Consider the following 14,099-nt stretch of genomic DNA (forward strand, 5'->3'; position numbering starts at 1 on the left):
TTGAGATTTCAAAAATTTTCCTGGCCAGTAATAATAAACTTAATACCCAGAAAATGTGCATTTTTCAAAGTTTTCAAAAATTCACAAAAATTATACCGTTGGTCCTATTTTTCGACGAGGCACTCGGGAGCACCGGAGGATGACCTGTGGGGCACCGGGGGGCGCCACACCACCGGCCGGCGCGGCCAAGGAGGTGGCCGCGCCACCATGTGGTGTGGGCTCCCCTCTGCCCCACTTTGTCATCTCTTCCTCCCAGCACCTTCTCTCTCCCGAAAAAACTCGTACCAAGTTCATCTCTCTCGCGTTTTTGCTCCAGAGCTGCAGATTTCTCGATCTCTTTGCTCAGCCCAGATTTCTGTCTGAAATTTGGCACATTTGCTCTTCGGTATGTGACTCCTCCACCCATCCAAGTAGAATTTCGTTTGGTTGAGTATATCTTGAATATTTTGCTGCTGTAGGTAACATGTTTAGTGAGCTTGCATGCTTGTTCTAAGTGGTAGAAACTAGTTTTGATGCATGATTAGTACTCTAGCAAGTTCCTATGGTAGTTTCCCTCAATTATATGTCACCAAATCAAATTTTTATGTCATTTGTTGAAAATTTCAGAGAAGCTATGAAGAAGTTTAGCTTTGGAGAGTTGTTCAAGAAGGGGACAACCAGCACCGGGAGGCCTTCTAGGGCCGCCACCCGGATTAGGCAATCATACAATGAAGACATCCTCGCGCCCAGCTTCGCGCCTGAAGAGGACAACGGTCCTCCTAATGCTTCTACTTTTCCATGTTATGATTTTCTAAGGAATGCAGGGATACTCGGAGGATTTCTTAACCCTTGTCAACAGGGCAGGGTTAACCACTTATATGGGCGATGAAAGGGAGCAATACTACTTACTCACCAAAATTTTCGTCGAGAGTTTCCAGTTCGACAACAAACACTATGAGCCAACGGTTGCATTCAGGATTTATGGTAATACTGTGACTATGCCATTGAAGGATTTTTGTTGTGCCTTGGATATTTCCCCTGTAGGTACAGCAAGTAGGATTGATGACAACCCCCGGGACTTATTGGAGCTCTACCGAGGGATTACCGATGATGATTGTCGCACCATTCAGCGGGGCAAGATAAGGAACATTCAACTTCCCGCCATTAAGTATTTTGCATACTACATTGCTACTAGCATTCTTGGTAGGGAGAACACTAGTAATATCTCTAGCTACCATCTTGCTTTTCTGAATATTGCACTTACTCGGTCAAACCTCCTATCACCTCGGTGCTCTTATTGCTCGCCGCCTGACTACCAGGGGGCCTATTTTTGGAGGAACCATTGCACTGCGTGTTTTAACATTTCTTAATCTTCCTATTGATCCTAATGATGTGCCATTGGCCCCTAGGAGACTCGATATTACTGCTATGAAGAGTCATCATTTTGTTACAACTGACTCTACTTTAGATAATATGGTATATAGAATGTTGTTTTCTGACGGGGATGAGAAAGAAATTCCTCTTCCCCAACCAGGTTTGCTCAGTATTGACAGGCAATCATGGTCGTGCACTAAGGAGGAGGTGGATGAGCATATGAAGATACAAGAGTTCCACCAGCAACATGACTCCGAGGACGTCGGGACCTCCTACGACCACACCGTCACATATCCGGGTGCTTCTTCTAGCACATACCCGGAATACGACCCATCTTCATATTACGGAGATACTACTTCATGGGATCGATGGGATTGAACTCCACTTAGGCCAAAAGCCTAAGCTTGGGGGAGGTATACCGGCATCACTCATTCTTTGCATATTATGATTGCTGGATACTTGTATATACTTGTTTAGTCTCTTTGAGTGGTTTTCTAATGAGAGGAAGATGATATCTGGGGAAGTGCTGCCTGAAAACAGATTCTGGAACGTTACCGTAAAAATTCTCAAAAATAGCCAGAGCGTCATTTTGAGCTGAAAATTTTCGTGCAGGTTCCCCAGGTTGTTATCTAACTTTCATTAGTTGAACACTTTTTGAACTGAGCAACGTAAGATTTTTGTAAAAATCGATTTCTGTACTGCTGTCAGGTTTTGGCAGATTTCTGCCATCTCGTTTTTCTGTGTTTCTTTTAGTTTGCTATTTCTTGTTTCCACTTTGTTTCTTTCTCAAAACACAAAAAGACCAAAAATATTTCTGTTGTTTCTCTTCATCATTTGTTTATCTTGGTTTCTTGCATTTGTTTCGCTTTATTTGCTATTGCTAGTTTGCTATAAGAAAACCCAAAAAGATTTTGCTTTGTTTGCTTGTTTCCTTTTGTTCTTGTTCTCAAATTCGAAAACACAAAAAATATTTGCTGTTCTTTTTTGGTTTGTAAAGTTCATCTTGAGTTCAATGGTCTTCGGTGGCTGGAGCGTGGTTTTCATTTCATATTATCCAAGCTACACAAGTGAAAAGGCAATAATGACGATCTACGACAATCCGATTGTGGTGAGAGGCTGGTATGAACTCTATTTGTTTTCATTTTTGTACATATACTCATCCATGTGAGCATGCTTAGTTGGTTCATGTGAGGTATATGTCATTTAAGAAAGTCTAGTAGTTCATGATCTCTCATGATTAGCTCCAATTTATTAATATGAGTAGCATGTCATGGATGTTTGCTTGCATTGTTTTATTCATAAGTAAGTATGGCATTGTGGTATCCTCCTCTCGAATAATTCATTTATATCGACTTGGCACATGCTCACGCATGCATATGACTGAACAAGAGTCAATTAAGCCTCAATGATTTACATTGCTTCAGAGTTCTTGTATCACTTTTATGCCTCGATTAATTTATTTTGCCGCAAGCATGATTATGACGAGTCATCGCTCTCTTGATTTGTCGCTCCCTAGTCTTTTTGCTAGCCTTCACTTGTACTGAGCGGGAACGCTGCTCGTGCTTCCAAACACCTGAAAACCAAGTTATTCCAGAGTGTCCACCATAAATACCTATTCATGGCATTTCAAACCATTCCAAGTAAATTCTCATGCGCTACCTTTAAAATCTTCAAAATGCTTCTTAATTTGTGTTAGTGTTTCATAGCTCATGAGGAAGTATGTGGTGTTTAGCTTTCAACCTTGTCATTTACTTTTGACGGACTCTCATATGGAATAGTGGCACATCCGCTTATCCAATAATTTTGCAAAAAGAGCCGGCAATGGGATTCCCAGTCCCGAATTAATTAAACTTAAATAGACACTCCTCCATGGTTTGTGATTGTTGGACGGCACCCGAAGGATTTGGTTAGCCATGGCTTGTGTAAGCAAAGGTTGGGGGAGTGTCATCATCATAATAAAACTAAAATAAAAAGGCACTCCTTCATGGTATGAGATTGTTGGCAGGCACCCGAGGATTCGGTTAGCCATGGTTTGTGCAAGAAAGGTTGGAAGGAGTGCCAAATAAATATGCAATAATTCATGGGAGCCGCTCTTGAAAGTCCGGTTGGCGAGGTAGTTGGTGAACCCATTACCATTCGTTGACAACAACAAACACCTCTCAAAATAATTTTACTCCTGCTTTACAAATGAAAAGCTCTAGCGCATGTTAATCCCTGCTTCCCTCTGCGAAGGGTCAATCTTTTACTTTTATGTTGTGTCTCCATTATTTCTTTGAGCACTTTCTTGAGAGCACAACTGTCATTCTTAGTATAATATGCTTTTCTCAAAATATGATTGATTGTGGTATAACTTTGATGCTTTTATCTTTGACAATCACTACTTCTAGTCTTTCTATGAACTTCAAAGGTGCCCGGGCATTTATGTTTTGCCAATCAAATACAAGCAAGCGAGATACCACTTTATCATACTCTCTTATGAACATTGCAATCTTGCTTATGTACATGATTCTTGATGCTTATTATTAATTGTTGGTGCCTCTCCATGATTGACATAGCTGTTAGATGATCTTATTTGCATGTGTCTCATTATGAACTCGCTTAAGTATTAGCCATAACATGAGAATATATATACATCATATGAGCAAATGTGTTCGTGAAAGTTCTTTTATCGCTCGGTTGTTAATCTGAATTGCTTGAGGACAAGCAATAAGCTAAGCTTGGGGGAGTTGATACGTCCAAAACGTAACTACTTTCCCGAACACTTTTGCTATTGTTTTGCCTCTAATTTGTGTATTTTGGATGCAACTAACACGGACTAACGCTGTTTTCAGCAGAACTGCTCGGTGTCTCGTTTTTGTGCAGAAATCCAACTTTCGGGAAAAACCTCGGAATTTATGCGAAGGCCCTATTTTCCCAGGAAACTAACGGAGCCAGAAGGGCAATTGAAGTGGAGGCCCGAGGGCCCCACACCATAGGGCGGCGCGGCCCTGTGGTGTGGCCCCCTCGGCCGGCCTCCGACGCCCTCCTTCGGACTACTTATTCGCCTCGACCTAAAAACGCCAGGAGAGAAGTCGAAGTCGCCAGAAACCCTCCAGAACGCCGCCACATCGCGAAACTCCGTCGCGGGAGCCAGAAGTCTCCGTTCTGGCACTCCGCCGGGACGGGGAATTGGAGGAGATCATCACCGCCATTACCGCCAACGCCTCTCCATCAACCAGCAATGTTTCCCCCATCCATGTGTGAGTAATTCCCCCGCTGTAGGCCGAAGGGGATGGTAGGGATTGGATGAGATTGGTCATGTAATAGCATAAGATTGTTAGGGCATAGTGCCTAGTGTCCGTAGATGGTACTTTTATGATATTGTTGCAACTTGTTATGCTTAATGCTTGTCACTAGGGCCCGAGTGCCATGATCTCAGATCTGAACATGTTATTGATTCATGAAGATATTCGTTGTTTATGATCTTACCTACAAGTTGTATACACATGTCGTCGTCCGGAACCAATGGCCCCGAAGTGACGAAATTGGGACAACCGGAGGGGATGGCAGTGATGTGAGGATCACATGTGTTCACGGAGTTTTAATGCTTTGCTCCGGTACTCTATTAAAAGGAGTACCTTAATATCCAGTAGTTTCCCTTGAGGCCCGGCTGCCACCGGCTGGTAGGACAAAAGATGTTGTGCAAGTTTCTCATTGCGAGCACGTACGACTATAATTGGAACACATGCCTATTGATTGATTAGTACTTGGATACCGTTTTATTATTATCTCGCAAATGCCCTGCTATGATTGTTACATGAGTTTCTCTCATCCATGCAACGCCCGTCATCCGTCCCCGTGCCTACGGTATTTTAATCCTGCTTGTTTACTATAATCACTACTGCTGTCTTTGTTACTCTGCTGCTGTTATTTCACTACTGCTACTCGCTATAAAACCGTTACTACTCGATAAACTCGTGCGAGCAAGTCCGTTTCCAGGTGCAACTGAATTGACAACTCCGTTGTTAAGGCTTCCAAGTGTTCTTTGTCTCCCCTTGTGTCGAATCAATAAATTGGGTAATACTTCCCTCGAAGACTGTTGCGATCCCCTATACTTGTGGGTCATCAGGCCCACGAAGGGGTTAGGGGGTTTTCTCCTTTAAAAACTGTTGGCAAACATGATTTGAACCAACTCAAATAAAAGTTTAAATTTGAATACAAAGGCGGAGATAAAGATAAAATAAGTTCCAAGTTTTATAGTAAACATAATATATAGTTTTGTTATAGGGTTTTGTAAATGAATAAAAGAGGAGGTTTAATATAGAACCATATGAGAGGGAAAACAAAATAATTTGGGTTTATAAAAATAATTTTATTTAGTAAAAATATGGATGAGATGATGCATGATGACATGATGATGCATAAAAGAAAAAGAACAAGCAAAATCTATTTTGGGTACTACCCTGGGCCGTTACATTATTCAAGACATTATGAAGCACTTTCTGTTTCCAACCAAATATCAATAAGTGTTGCGGTTTTCAACTCCGCCATGAACATTAAAATAAAGCTAAGAACATAGTGTTCATATGAAAAAGCGGAGCGTGTCTCTCTCCCACACAAGGATTGCTAGGATCCAATCTTATTGATGGCGTGTACAGCACACGTCCGTTGGGAACCCCAAGAGGAAGGTATGATGCGTACAGTAGCAAGTTTTCCCTCAGAAAGAAACCAAGGTTTATCGAACCAGGAGGAGCCAAGAAGCACGTTGAAGGTTGATGGCGGAGGGATGTAGTGCGGCGCAACACCGGGGATTCCGGCGCCAACGTGGAACCTGCACAACACAACCAAAGTACTTTGCCCCAACGATACGGTGAGGTTGTCAATCTCACCGGCTTGCTTCGTAACAAAGGATTAGATGTATAGTGTGGATGATGATTGTTTGCGAGAAAACGAGTAAAACAAGTATTGCGATAGATTGTATTCGATGTAAAAGAATGGACCGGGGTCCACGAGTTCACTAGAGGTGTCTCTCCCATAAGATAAATAGCATGTTGGGAGAACAAATTACAGTCGGGCAATTGACAAATAGAGAGGGCATGACAATGCACATACATGATACGATGAGTATTGTGAGATTTAATTGGGCATTATGACAAAGTACATAGACTGCTATCCAGCATGCATCTATGCCTAAAAAGTCCACCTTCAGGTTATCATCCGAACCCCTTCCGGTATTAAGTTGCAAACAACAGACAATTGCATTAAGTATGGTGCGTAATGTAATCAATAACTACATCCTCGGACATAGCATCAATGTTTTATCCCTAGTGGCAATAGCACATCCACAACCTTGGAACTTTGTGTCACTGTCCCAGATTTAATGGAGGCATGAACCCACTATCGAGCATAAATACTCCCTCTTGGAGTTAAGAGTAAAAACTTGGCCAAAGCCTCTACTAATAACGGAGAGCATGCAACATCATAAACAACACATAGGTAATAGATTGATAATCAACATAACATAGTATTCTCTATCCATCGGATCCCGACAAACACAACATATAGAATTACAGATAGATGATCTTGATCATGTTAGGCAGCTCACAAGATCCGAGAATGAAGCACATGAGGAGAAGACAACCATCTAGCTACTGCTATGGACCCATAGTCCAGGGGTGAACTACTCACTCATCACTCCGGAGGCGACCATGGCGGTGAAGAGTCCTCCGGGAGATGATTCCCCTCTCCGGCAGGGTGCCGGAGGCGATCTCCAGAATCCCCCGAGATGGGATTGGCGGCGGCGGCGTCTCAGTAAGGTTTTCCGTATCGTGCCTCTCGGTACTGGTGGTTTCGTGACAGAGGCTTTAAGTAGGCGGAAGGGCGGAGTCGGGAGAGTCACGGGGGCCCCACATGCTAGGGCCGCGCGGGCCCTCTCTAGGCCGTGCCGCCCTAGTGTGGCGGCGCCCCGTGGCCCCACTTCGTCTCCCCTCCGGTCTTCTGGAAGCTTCGTGTAAAAATAGGCCCCTGGGCGTTGATTTCGTCTAATTCCGAGAATATTTCCTTTGTAGGATTTCTGAAACCAAAAACAGCAGAAAACAGCAACTGGCTCTTCGGCATCTTGTTAATAGGTTAGTGCCGGAAAATGCATAAATACGACATAAAGTATGCATAAAACATGTAGATATCATCAATAATGTGGCATGGAACATAAGAAATTATTGATACGTCGGAGACGTATCACTTATTCAAACACAAACAAAATAAAAACAAACAGATGCTCCAAGTAAAGCACATATGATGTGACCGAATAAAAATATAGTTTCAATAGAAGAAACCTGATAAGTTGATGAAGAAGGGGATGCCTTGGGCATCCCCAAGCTTAGACGCTTGAGTCTTCTTGAAATATGCAGGGATGAACCACGGGGGCATCCCCAAGCTTAGGCTTTTCACTCTTCTTGATCATATATCATCCTCCTCTCTTGACCCTTGAAAACTTCCTTCACACCAAACTTCTCATAAACTTCATTAGAGGGGTTAGTACTCAAAAAACTCTAATCCACCTTGGTCCTGTAGTGACACATTGCAAGTACTCAATAAAACATTAGCTACAGCTATCCACGTCTAGAAAGCCTTGCTTAAAGTCCACAAGAGACAATGCAAAAAACAGAGACAGAATCTGCCAAAACAGAACAGCCAGTAAAGACAAATTTTAAACAGGTACTTCCGTTGCTCAAATCAGAAAACTCAAAACTAATGAAAGTTGCGTACGTATCTGAGGAACACGCACGTAAATTGGCATATTTTTCTGAGTTACCTACAGAGAAAACAGCCCAGATTCGTGACAGATAGAAATCTGTTTCTGCGCAGAAATCCAAATCTAGCATCAACCTTCTACTAGAGACTTCACTTGGCACAACATTGCAATAAAATAAAGATAAGGAGAGGTTGCTACAGTAGTAACAACTTCCAAGACACAATAAAACAGTAGCAAAATAAAGACATGGGTTATCTCCCAAGAAGTTCTTTCTTTATAGCCATTAAGATGGGCTCAGCAATTTTAATGATGCACTCGCAAGAAATAAGGGTTGAAGCAAAAGAGAGCATCAAGAAGAAAATTCAATACACATTTAAGTCTAACCCACTTCCTATGCATAAGAATCTTGTACACAAATAAATTCATGAAGAACAAAGTAACAAGCATAAGAAGGTAAAACGAGAGTAACTTCAAAATTTTAAGCATATAGAGAGGTGTTTTAGTACCATGCAAGTTTCTACAACCACATTTTCCTCTCTCATAATAATTTTCAGTAGCTTCATGGATAAACTCAACAATATAACTATCACATAAAGCATGTATTTCGTGATCCATAAACACATAATTTTTATCAAGCTCAAAAATAGTGGGATTAAAACTTTCAAACCCACTTTTATCAATAATATAACAAGGTGATTGATCAATCTCAAGAGATATGGGACTCCTAGATAAAGTCAAGACCTCTCCAATCCCATTTTAATTAGTAGTACAATTAATATTATCAAGTAACATATGACCATCATCTAGAGATTTATCATAAACATTTGCTAAGCAAAGTTCTTTAGTACCATGCATTTCGACATCAGGCACAAACAAAGCATTATCATAAGATTTATCAAAATAGCATGGATTATCATAGATAACAGTAGCATAATTATTCTCACAAGTTTTACTCATAGGGAATATTTCAAGAGAATCCACAGGAACATAACATTCATCCTTCTTTGGTAAGCATGGAGGACAATCAAATAGTGTAAGAGATAAAGATTTACTCTCATTAGAAGGTTGGCATGGGTAGCTAATCCATTCTTCCCCCTTTTGTTCATCACTCTCCTCTTCTTTTTCATCCAATGAGCTTTCAGGTTCATCAATTTCCTCCTCTTTTTCATCCAATGAGCTTTCAGGTTCATCAATTTCTTCTTCCACAGGTCCTTGCAAATTGTGAGTGCATTCTTGTGCATTAATGAGTCTCTCTTTATAATCAATGATATAAGGTTTATCGGTGTAACTTTCATTGCAAAAATTAAGGATAGAAGAGACATAATCTTTAAGGTCCTTACAAACAACACAAGTTTCATAATTTTTAACCATGAAGGATTCTATCTCAGAGGCTCCCATAAATATGACAAATTGTTCTACCTCTTCAAACCCAAAATGAATATAGCTATTCCGATTATAGTTCTTAATTAAAAATTCCTCACTAAAGCCACATTGAAATTTAAGATGTTTAGGTTCCGTTTGTTTGGGCTTCTGCTTCTGCTTTTAGTGTCCAAAAGCAGAAGTCCAAACAAACACCTAGAAATTGAAAAGCGCTGGCCAGAAGCGCTCCTGAAAAATGAACTACGAATCGTTACGAACCCGGAAGCAGCCTCGGACCTGCTTCCCGAGCTTTTGGCCGCTTCCCGAGTTGGCTTGGACTAAACTGGTCTCAACACTTCAGCATATTTACAAAATTTGTGCCACTCCCTTATAAACCAACCTGCCCGTGTATTTGGTCGAACCGACCAGCCCCGACCCCCATTTCCCCCCGTGTTCCATCCTCCTACCCGTCCCTAGCCATGGTAGATTAGGGTTTCCGCTGCCGCCGCCGTTCCCAGCCGCCGCCACGTTCTACGCCACCAGCGCCTGAGCTCGCCTCCCTCTCCGTTCCCGCCTCATCCGACTCCCGCCGTCGGTGGATCTCGTTCCTGAATCGACGACCTCGCTCACAGCCTCCGTCGCGCCGCCGTTGCCGTGAGTGAGGACCCGCCGAGCAGCGCATCTCCTCCTCCCCGTGGTGCCGCTCCTTCCCTCCAAAGGAATCGGGTCGGGACAAAGGGAATCGGCGCCATCTTCATCCGCTCAGGCCAGCGTTGACTTTCGTCGCGCCGCCGTCCATGAGATCCTACCTGTCGACTTGGTCAAGATCAGCCCAGACGCGAGTCATGCTCCTGCCGACGCGAGTCCTGCTCTCTACCGAAGCGAGTCCTTTCCGGGGCGCCACTGCTACCTCACCGGATCGAGTTCATCTTGAGCAGCCGCACGGGATCGAGTTCATCTGCAGCAGCCCCACCACCTCCCGTCTTTTGGATTCTTTTTGTACATGGATGACTTCAAACCATTTGGTGTACAAGCTAACAGCGCTACTGCTAATCTTTCACGGAAGATTCGCCACCAACGATGATTAATTACTGTAAAAAACGATGATTAACTCTTATATTCCCCTTGTGCTCAAACACTCTTGGAACTATGGGATGTCCCCGAAGGGACAACACTCTTGGAACTATCCAGTATAAATGAATTGTACTATCTTATGATGAATATATATATATATATATATATATATATATATATATATATATATATATATATATATACACACGATGTTGTAGGTTTGATTATATGGATATCTCTTGTAACATTATTTACACTTGTTTTACAAAAGCCACGAATACTCTGTCAAAATAAATTCTAACCAAACACTCCAAAATTATTCCCATACAAATCGTGTTTAAAATTATTTTTGTGATACAAGATAAATTGAGGTATTTTGGTTATTAAACATGGTACTTATATATACAACATCTTCAACACTTATGGGTATTTCAGATATTTTACTTTTAAAATCAACAATCAAATTTCAGATAAATGTGATGTTTTATATTTAATATGTGCACGTCAAAATTAACCCTTAAGCATGACAATAATGTTATAAACAATCAGAAGTAGCTAATTCGTGTCAAATAAACATTTATACAACTTCGTCAGACATCAGGGTTATTTCAGACATTTCATCCTTCATAGCAGCAACAACAGCCATCAACAGCAGTTCGGCCAAACATCAAATCTCTGCTTCTCACAGCTGCTTCCCACAGCAGCTTTTCCACAGCTCACCAGCCACAGCTGCTTTTCAAAAGCTGCAGCCCAAACAAACAGGGCCTTAGTGTCTGATACGTCTCCGACGTATCGATAATTTCTTATGTTCTATGCCATATTATTGATGATACCTACATGTTTTATGCACACTTTATGTCATATTCGTGCATTTTCTGGAACTAACCTATTAACAAGATGCCGAAGTGCCAGTTCCTGTTTTCTGCTGTTTTTGGTTTCAGAAATCCTAGTAACGAAATATTCTCGGAAGACCCAGGGGCCTATTTTTCCACGGAGCTTCCAGAAGACCGAAGAACATACGAAGTGGGGCCACGAGGTGGCGACACCACAAGGCGGCGCGGCCTAGGGGGGGCCCGCGCCGCCCTATGGTGTGGCCCCCTCGTCGGGCCCCCGACTCTGCCCTTCCGCCTACTTAAAGCCTCCGTCGCGAAACCCCCGATGCGAAAAACCACGATACGGAAAACCTATCGAGACGCCGCCGCCGCCGATCCCATCTCGGGGGATCCTGGAGATCTCCTCCGGCACCCTGCCGGAGAGGGGATTCATCTCCCGGAGGACTCTACACCGCCATGGTCGCCTCCGGAGTGATGAGTGAGTAGTTCATCCCTGGACTATGGGTCCATAGCAGTAGCTAGATGGTTGTCTTCTCCTCATTGTGCTTCATTGTTGGATCTTGTGAGCTGCCTAACATGATCAAGATCATCTATACGTAATACTCTATGTTGTGTTTGTCGGGATCCGATGGATAGAGAATACCATGTCATGTTAATTATCAAGTTATTACATATGTGTTGTTTATGATCTTGCATGCTCTCCGTTACTAGTAGAGGCTCGGCCAAGTTTTTACTTTTAACTCCAAGAGGGAGTATTTATGCTCGATAGTGGGTTCATGCTCGCATTGACACCGGGACGATGACGTGAAAGTTCTAAGGTTGTGTTGTGCTCGTTGCCACTAGGGATAAAACATTGGCGCTATGTCCGAGGATGTAGTTGTTGATTACATTACGCACCATACTTAATGCAATTGTCCGTTGCTTTGCAACTTAATACTCGGAGGGGTTCGGACGATAACTCTGAAGGTGGACTTTTTAGGCATAGATGCGGTTGGATGGCGGTCTATGTACTTTGTCGTAATGCCCAATTAAATCTCACTATACTTATCATGTCATGTATGTGCATTGTTATGCCCTCTCTATTTGTCAATTGCCCGACTGTAATTTGTTCACCCAACATGCTTTTATCTTATGGGAGAGACACCTCTAGTGAACCGTGGACCCCGGTCCATTCTTTTAATACTGAAATACAAATCTGCTCGCAATACTTGTTTTACTTGTTTTCTCTGCAAACAATCATCTTCCACACAATTCGGTTAATCCTTTGTTACAGCAAGCCGGTGAGATTGACAACCTCATCTGTTTCGTTGGGGCAAAGTACTTTGGTTGTGTTGTGCAGGTTCCACGTTGGCGCCGGAATCCCTGGTGTTGCGCCGCACTACATCCCGCCGCCATCAACCTTCAACGTGCTTCTTGGCTCCTCCCTGGTTCGATAAACCTTGGTTTCTTTCCGAGGGAAAACTTGCTGCTGTGCGCATCATACCTTCCTCTTGGGGTTGCCCAACGAACGTGTGAAATACACGCCATCAAGCATATTTTCACGGCGCCGTTGCCGGGGAGATCAAGACACGCCGCAAGGGAGTCTCCACTTCTCAATCTCTTTACTTTGTTTTTGTCTTGCTTTATTTTATTTACTACTTTGTTTGCTGCACTTATATCAAAACACAAAAAAATTAGTTGCTAGCTTTACTTTATTTACTTGTCTTGTTTGCTATATCAAAAACACAAAAAAATTAGTTTACTTGCATTTACTTTACTTGATTCATCATGTTTCCTTTTAATTTTACCACAAAGAACATACCGGTAGGACAAGGGTCTATAATTGGGAGGAACAATATAGAAGAATTTTTCACCCATGTTAGTACCGTTGAAGATTTTGAAGATAGACACTTGGTAGAACTTGCTCCTACTTATGAAATTGCTGCTGCTTGCTTTAGTTCGCTTGTTGGAAACTAAATTTGTTAATCTCAATCCTATAGTCCAACACATGTTTCTTACACTTGGTGATATGGAAGAGGGGGAAAAGAAAGATTTTGTTTTAGAAACCCTTCTTAGAGAATTTGGTGGTCTAGCAAGAGAGGCTAGAAAGGTCTTTGCTAAATTTAATATGCTTGGTTCTCATACTAATTTTGTTGGTCTCCTTGAAAAAATGGATATGGATAGGATAAGGTACACTAATAATGCTAATGATGGTGGGGAGATCAAAGCACCAATACCATGTAAACTCCTAGCTATGAATGATGCACTAGAAAATAACTATGCTTGGCTTGTTCCCGAAAATTTGTTTGATGAGAGTAGCAAGCCCAAGACTAATGAAAAGGGAGACGCTGAAACTTATGTATCTAATATACTATGCATGGTTGAGAAAACTCCAAACCCCGCTGTAGGTGCACCACCCTTCGATGTTACTTGAGATACACTTTCTGCGCCTAGCCGAAAGGCGTTAAAGAAAAGCGCTTATGGGAGACAACCCATGTTTTTACTCCAGTATTTTTGTTTTATATTTGTGTCTTGGAAGTTGTTTACTACTGTAGCAACCTCTCCTTATCTTAGTTTTGAGTTTTGTTGTGCCAAGTAAAGTCTTTGATAGAAAAGTAAGTACTAGATTTGGATTACTCGCGCAGTTCCAGCATTTCTTTGCTGTCACGAATCTGGGTCTATCTCCCCGTAGGTAGCTCAGAAAATTAAGCCAATTTACGAGCATGATCCTCGGATATGTACGCAACTTTCATTCAATTTGAGAATTT

Source organism: Lolium rigidum, chromosome 5 (genome assembly GCF_022539505.1).
Source record: "Lolium rigidum isolate FL_2022 chromosome 5, APGP_CSIRO_Lrig_0.1, whole genome shotgun sequence".
NCBI classification, from domain to species: Eukaryota; Viridiplantae; Streptophyta; class Magnoliopsida; order Poales; family Poaceae; genus Lolium; species Lolium rigidum.